Source organism: Gossypium hirsutum, chromosome A06, assembly GCF_007990345.1.
Source record: "Gossypium hirsutum isolate 1008001.06 chromosome A06, Gossypium_hirsutum_v2.1, whole genome shotgun sequence".
Taxonomy (NCBI): domain Eukaryota; kingdom Viridiplantae; phylum Streptophyta; class Magnoliopsida; order Malvales; family Malvaceae; genus Gossypium; species Gossypium hirsutum.
The window spans coordinates 26138177-26145809 of NC_053429.1; the positions used below are offsets into that span (position 1 = coordinate 26138177).

General features: G+C 29.2%; 1 long non-coding RNA gene across 1 annotated transcript; it reads left to right on the top strand.

The window, feature by feature from the left end:
• The first annotated feature begins 4776 nt into the window (after positions 1-4776).
• On the top strand, positions 4777-7296 carry LOC107963569 (uncharacterized). The gene is made up of 3 exons (XR_001701978.2): positions 4777-4873; positions 5353-5435; positions 6880-7296. It is a non-coding gene; the product is annotated as an uncharacterized lncRNA (long non-coding RNA).
• The last annotated feature ends 337 nt before the right edge of the window (positions 7297-7633 follow it).

A 7633-nucleotide genomic window follows, 5' to 3' on the forward strand; every position in this document is an offset into this window, starting at 1 on the left:
AAAAATATTTTTGTTTTCAATAATTTTAAAATATTATCTTTTACCCTAGTTCAAATCCATATAAATCTAGGAAAATTTTAATTTATTTATCATATTTCTATAATGGAAAACATATGCAAAATGTATTTTTATATTTCCATTATTGAAAACAAATTTTTTTCCTGTTATCAAATGTATTTTTCAAATTTTAAAAAAAATAAAATGAAAACCATTTTTTAAAACATGAAAATAAAAATTCCTTTTTTATTTTATTTTAAAAATAATTTTTATTTTCTTTCTTTTTTTAAAAAATAAAAAAACTTCTTTAGTACTTATTTTCCTATAATAGAAATTGAGAAATAAAATAAAATAATCCCGCACTTATATGAATTTGAGCCAAGGTAACAAGTTTGATAGTTAATACTATTGAATTTTTTTTTTAATGTTTATATGGGTTTAAAAACTAGAGTCAATTCATTTAAACTTTTCAGTTTTACATAAAATAAAGATTAACATTATCAAATAGTTCCATTTTTCATTTCCCAAAATTTATTTTTAAAATTTTCAAATAAATAAAATTTTTCAATGTTTTCTATTTTTCAAGAAAAAGAAAACAGCCTTTATTCCCTAAAATCAAACGGAACTAAAAATTTCACTAAAATTTTCAAAGGTGAAGCCAGCAAATTTACAGAATTCACTCCAATATATTTACTAAAATATCTCTCTTCTAATGTTACTATTTTACATATTTTTAACTTTTAATCTCTTAATTTTATAAGATTTTCTACATATATTTTACTTTTATAAATACATTTTTTTATATACTAAAAATCTTAAATTTAGAAAATATTATAACAATATAAATAAAACATTAAGAAACATTTTAACCATGTAAGGGTTGGATGAACAAGGACAAGTTGGAGTCGAAAGCTGAGGTATTCAACGGATTCCAGTATTTATAAATGAAATGAAATTCGAGCTGATGGAATCCAATCGAATTGGATCAATGATGAGGTCTATATGAGTTAGTTCAGAAGCAGAAGACTTGAGAGGCCTGGAAGAAACTGTTTGTATAAGGGGTTAAGCCCATTGGCTTAGGCCCAGATTAAGGGCTAGGCCCAATTTTCTAAATTCTTTAAATCTCCTCCTCTAAATCTACTATACTAACAAAAATGCTTTGCTTTAATACTAAGGTTTTGGACTTTGAATTTTATGTTATGTTTGAATTTATTTTAATTACTTTTGAGTTAATTATTCAATCTAAGTTTTTATAATAATTAATTTATTGAAATTATTATAACTTACAAATAAATTTTTTAACACTCCTTGAAAATGAAATTTTAATTTAATATATAACACAATGCATGAATTCTAATTAGAAACAAATATACGGATGAAATTTTAATTTTTTGTTTGAGCAAAATAATTAACAGTAATTTTGAGAACAAAAAATAATGACAACCTAAACTATCAATATAGTTGGTTATGCATCAGTTTTGACTATATCATTTGGTGTACATTGTTTTAATCGAAAATAGAAACAATCAATTCTCTTTTTTCACTGTAGTGAAAATTTTAGTTTGTATCAATTTTATTAGTTTATTCTATCTAATTATGATCACACAGATCGAAATATTGTGTATCAACTTATGTATAAATAATATTAAAAATAATATAAAAATATATTTATCATTTATATTAATAAATAATAAATGCTTTAATTTTAACCATTAAACTTTACTGACTTTAACTTTTAAACAACATAAAAAATAAGTAAACAACTTGTATATCAGGGAAGAAGAAAAGAAAAGAAATGCAAAATTTCTAAAAGCTTCACTTCGTATAGGATGATTTTATTGTGAATAATTTTATTGTTTAATATTTTTTTTAAATTGTTAAATGATTGATTTTTGTTTGTGAAATTTAGTAATGAATATTTTATTCTCATTCATTTGAAATCTATAAATATATATTTTAAAAATGTTAATAAATCTGAAACGATACAATCACAACATGCATATACCTATTTATACCAATTCCAATTCTAATAGAAAAAAAAATGTTCCATATATTGCCTATCTTGATAACATCTTATTTTACATATTTGGAACAGGATTGTCAATCGTTCAGAAAGATCAAGAGTAATCTTATAATTCAATTGATATTATTGTTGTAATATACGTGTAATATACTCTAATTTAAAATTTTAGAATTTGTGGAGGTTATATGTAGTTTAGGAGTCATAAAAAAAAAGTTAAGCATTGTCAACTGTCATATTTTTTTCAAGTCTTTTCTTTATCATTGATTGGAATTATTGGGACCCACATGTTTCCTAATCAGTAGGCCTCTGTTAATTTATTATAATCCTGCTTAATTATCAAAGTTCTTTAAACAAGTGAATAAAACAATATTTTAAACTTTAAAAAAATAGAAAAAAGGTTTCTTTATGTATATAATACAAAATTAATATTTACATACCTAAATGGTATGTTAATACCATTATTTATCAAAATGGTATGTTTTTAATATTGTTGGGGGTCGAGGGTGATAGGGTGGCGGCACCAACATTTTTTTCTAGTGCAAACATGGAACCATCATTAGCATATGATTTGTATTTAAAAAAATGTATTTAAATGGTGGACGGAGTAGGATAGACGACACTTGTATTTTGTGTCCATACACAGGTGAAACTGGGTAAAAATACGGGTTACACGAGTGAGGATATTTTAAAGGCGGAACCTAGTGGAGGGTCCTTGACTGGTGGCACCCAGTGGAAAAGCCTTATTTAAGCAGTGTTTTCTTGAACGATTTTGAAGATAAGAAAAGAAGAGGAAAATTTTTTGTTGTAGTAGAAGAGAAAATATTGAAGAATTTGTAAGGTTAGTATATACCAATTTTATTTTTTTACAATATATTTTTTTAAAAATAAAATATTGAGAAATTTAATTATTTTTATATATTTAGTATTGTAGATATATAATCAATTTTTCGTATGCATTTATCCATCGAACTTCATTTATTCAAACAGGACTTATCATTTATTGGGCATTATCAGATATGTATTCAATTTTCATATGCATGACAACTACATAATTGTCATACACAACATTCAATTTAAGCATATAAATGTACAAATTTAGTTACACGAACTTACCTCGTCACTTGCTCGTATACAGAGATCTACTAATCTGATATTTTTTTCTTTTCCTCGATCTAACTCTTTATTTGATCTTTCCGGATCCAATTAGGCTTGCTTGATTTTCTTTCTCTTTCCTAGGGTTTCAATAGAATTTGGAGAAGAAGATGATATAATTTGATGATATTAGATATTTATTTTATTTATCATCTTTTATTTATTTCAATTTCCAATTTATTCCTTTTCTTTTTCTAATTTTTCATGGTTGAATCATAAAAAGTAATTACTAAATTTCCTTAATGGTCTAATTACCATATAAGGACTTCAAGTTTTGAATTCTATAGCTATTTAATACTTATAGCTAATAGAACTCAACTTTTGCATTTTATTCAATTTAGTCCTTTCTATAATTAAACATGAAATCGGTAAAATTTTCTTATCGAAATTTTCATACGTCTTTCCTATCATAATATAGACCATGCAATAATATTAAAATAAATTTTCTTTCTAACTCAGATTTGTGGTCCCGAAACCACTGTTTTGATTTTACTGAAAACGGGTTGTTACACTATAAGAATGCAGATTGGCAGAAACTAGTTGTGAAAATGAGTAAAATTTAGTTTCAAAATATGTTTTAAATGTTTTTAATACTTCCACAAATTAATTTGAAAATGTAACTTGTCTTTTCAGAATACATATGCAGTGTACGAGTTAAAGCCACTCGATTGTTGAGAAATTCAGCAGGGGTATGTTAATGAACCACAAGTGTGAGTGGATGTGAGCAAATGGGGGAATAATAGTCGTAATGTCTGGGAAGTAATATGACATCCAGATGAACTGCACAATTAATAACATCATTATAGTAGCACCAGTCAAATAACATAACTAAAGTAATTAAATGTAATGAATATTAGTAAAAATTACCCCCTCCTCGACGTGTGTTTCAATCATCTGGCGGTAAATCGGAAGCATCTATGATCTCCCTATACTCGAAGAAGAACTCCATCTATGAAAAAAGTAAACTTGTTAGAACAAATTTTCGTAAAAAATTCAAAATTTTTGTTATAATGGTTAAATTTTATCACCTATTCACGAGTTGGAAGACATATGTTTGGTGAGTAACTGATGCCAAGAATGGCATCCTATAAAGCGCCCAGGACTGCAATAATACCAAACACCCGCTTATGTTTACGGCATGAAGCTTTTTCATTCGAAAAAGCTCGCGATACAATGTACCCAGTATTAGTGAGCCCTAATTGTACGAATGAGCAGCGTATAAATCAGATAACAGGGGAAAATATGTAATAGCCCGATTTTGGGCCTAGTCGGAACAGTGGTTTCGGGACCACTATTCCAAGGCCAGAGAAAATTATTTTAGTATTATTTTATGTGTTATAATATGATTTTATAAGTGCATGTTAATTTTGGTATATTAATTTTAGCGATTTCTAGTCCAATTTCGAAAAAGGACTAAATCGCGTAAAAAGTAAAAGTTGTGTTTTAATACCTAAAGGTGTTAAATTGCCTTGTATCTTAAATTGGGGGTCTTTAAAGTGAAATTAGGCCATTGAAAGTGTGATGGCCGGCCATGGGAGACAAAATAGTTGAAAAGTCAAAATTAGACAAAATAGTTTTATTATTAACAAATAAAAAAAAAGAAAAGAAAAAGCTATCATTTTTCTCTTCCCCTTCACCGAAATATGCAGCAAAGAAAGGGTTTTGAAGCTGGAAAATTTCAGCAACATATTTCCCTTGCTTGTAAGTGATTTTAATGTCTTTGCTTGATGATTTTTGTATTTTTGGAACCCCTAAAGCATAAGTTTCATATGAGGGGACTTTTGTGCAAGATGATAAAGAGTCTAGGGTTTTGCCATGAATGTATATGTGTTGTTTTCTGTGTTTTTATGTTTTTATGGAAGATTATAAGTCCTAGTTATCTAATAAACAACTTTTGTGAAAGAAATTGCATGAAAATACCTTAAAAAGGGCTAAATTGCTAAGTTGTAAAATGAGTTGTAAATGTGTAAAATAGTTGGAATTATGAGTTGCTATAGTTATGAAAATGGTTCATCTAGACTCAAGGAGTAAATAAATGTGATAAAAATTAATTTACGAGCATTGGGGCGAAAGTGCAAATATGCAAAAGTTTAGGGGTCAAAATGAAAATTTGTAAAAATATGATTTTTAGACCCATATGAATATTGTGACTGATTGGTAGGCTAAATGTGATGTTATAGATGATGAAAATTGAGATTTGGACCTAGAATGGAAAGAAATCGATTTATGGACGAGTATGTCTTTTCACCTTTGTGGTATCGAGGTAAGTTCATGTATAAATAATGTAGCATAATTGTTATTTTTAAGTTATTGATGTTAAATATATGATATGCTTATTTTTATCATGAAATATATGCTTTGTGGTTATTTTCGAATAAAATGCAAGTTATGTGTATTATCTGTTAAATATAAAGTGCTACCGAGTATTGGTTTCGGTATTTTATGGAAGATGGCAATGATATGTGTTCGAGGAAAATCCCGTTTGAACCTTAGGAATAGATTAGGATACAAGTGACATGTCACTAGGATGGTTGAGCATCCGAACTCGTTGAGTTGAGTCCGAGTTCACTTATGGATGCGAATGTTCGAACTCGTTGAGTTGAGTCCGAGTTCGTGAGATGTAACTAGGCATCCGAGCTCGTTGAGTTGAGTCCGAGTTCACTTATGGATGCGAACGCCCGAGCTCATTGAGTTGAGTCCGAGTTCACTTATGGGCGGGTTACATGGTAGCTTGGCTACATATGTGGCACTTATGTGCAAACTTTCCATGTATCCGAATTATATTCCGATGTGTTCAACGGGTAAAATTCTACTCAAATGGAGGAATACTCGAGATGAAAGGGACGTATTGGTAAATGTTGTGAAATGGATACTTTGAACAGGTATGTACTTAACCCTCGGGTTAAAAACTCGACATAACAACAATATGGTAAGATGGTAAATGAAAATGTGATATGAATGTCTCGGTGATGATTATACAAACGATGTTGTATTAATTTTGTGAACAATGATCATGAATGAGTAATTTAGCCTTGACAGATTTGAGTTACTGCAGTAGTGTAACTTTAAGAATACACTAAAAATAGTGGAAAATGAGTTAGAGGCAGAATAAAATATGGGATTAAAGCTCAATGAGCCTATTTTCACATGAAAGAAATAGGGGAAGAAAAAGAATTCCATATTGTGTGATATTTGAATTCTTGTGAAACAGGGTCTGAATGAATTCGAGATCCCCTATTCTAAATTTAGAAATTCACCAAAAATTGTACAAAAATTATTAAGAGTTATACCTTACATGCATGGATTCCTTATTGAGTCTATTTTTATGGGAAATAAACAGCATGGTCGTTGGAATTTTTTTTACAGGGAGAAACTCGGTTTGTAGTGCACAGGGGTCAGAGTGGTCATACCCTGAAACAGGGGAGACTTTAACTAATAAACTGTACTATTTGGCTTAACCAAAAATTCTGGAAATTTTATGAAAGAAAGGAAAATAAGTATAGTTTCAGGGAAAATTAACGGAACTTAATTCGGAGTTTCGTAGCTCCAGATATAAATAATTTAGTGACTGTTGCTCAGGAAAACAGCTTGTAGTGAACTTGAGAATATGTTGTAAACATTGATAAAACAAGTTAATGAGTTGCTTATTGTTTTCATATGAACTAACTAAGCGAAAGCTTACCCCCCTTCTTTCCCATGTTTTTTAGAGTTTCCAGGTTAGCTCGGGTTGGAGGCCGTCAGAGATATTATCACCCTATCGAGTTAACGTTATCGGAGTAAGTAAACTCAAGTGATTCGAGTCTATGGCATGTATAGGGTTTTAATGTGAGTATGTAATATTATGATTTAGCCTAAGGCATTGGCTTGTTATTAAGGTAGTATTAGTTATGTAAATTGGCCTATGTCGGCTAATATCGTTATGGGCCCATATGATTATTCTTATGCATTTATGTTATTATTTCTTGTGATGTGGCTTACAACATGTATGCCTAGAGATTGAATTGAGATTCATTGATGAGCTAGTAACTAATGCAGGATTAAGTGATTGGTAAATAGTTAATAATGCTTCATGAATGGTTTGTGATGTAATGATAGTTATGTCTAGTATGTGGTAATGATATGGGCAAATTCTATAATATTTATTGCATAAGAAAATAACTTGAGCATAACATGTTTGTAGATGTTTAAGAGCTCATTTATGTCACGTTGTATGTTATTGGATAAGTATGTATCTATGCATATGGTGTGAGAGTGATAAAAGGCTTAATAATTAGCCTATTTCTGGCCACACGGCCTGAGCACATGGGCGTGTGAAGCCTTAACGTAAGAGATTTTTTTTAAGTTTTTCATGAGTTCTCGATTGGGTCCCGAACCACTCCAGATGTATGTTTTGGGCCTCGTAAGCCCATATATGGGACATATTGTATGTGAAAAGAAAAGTTTTTAACTATTTGAGATTTC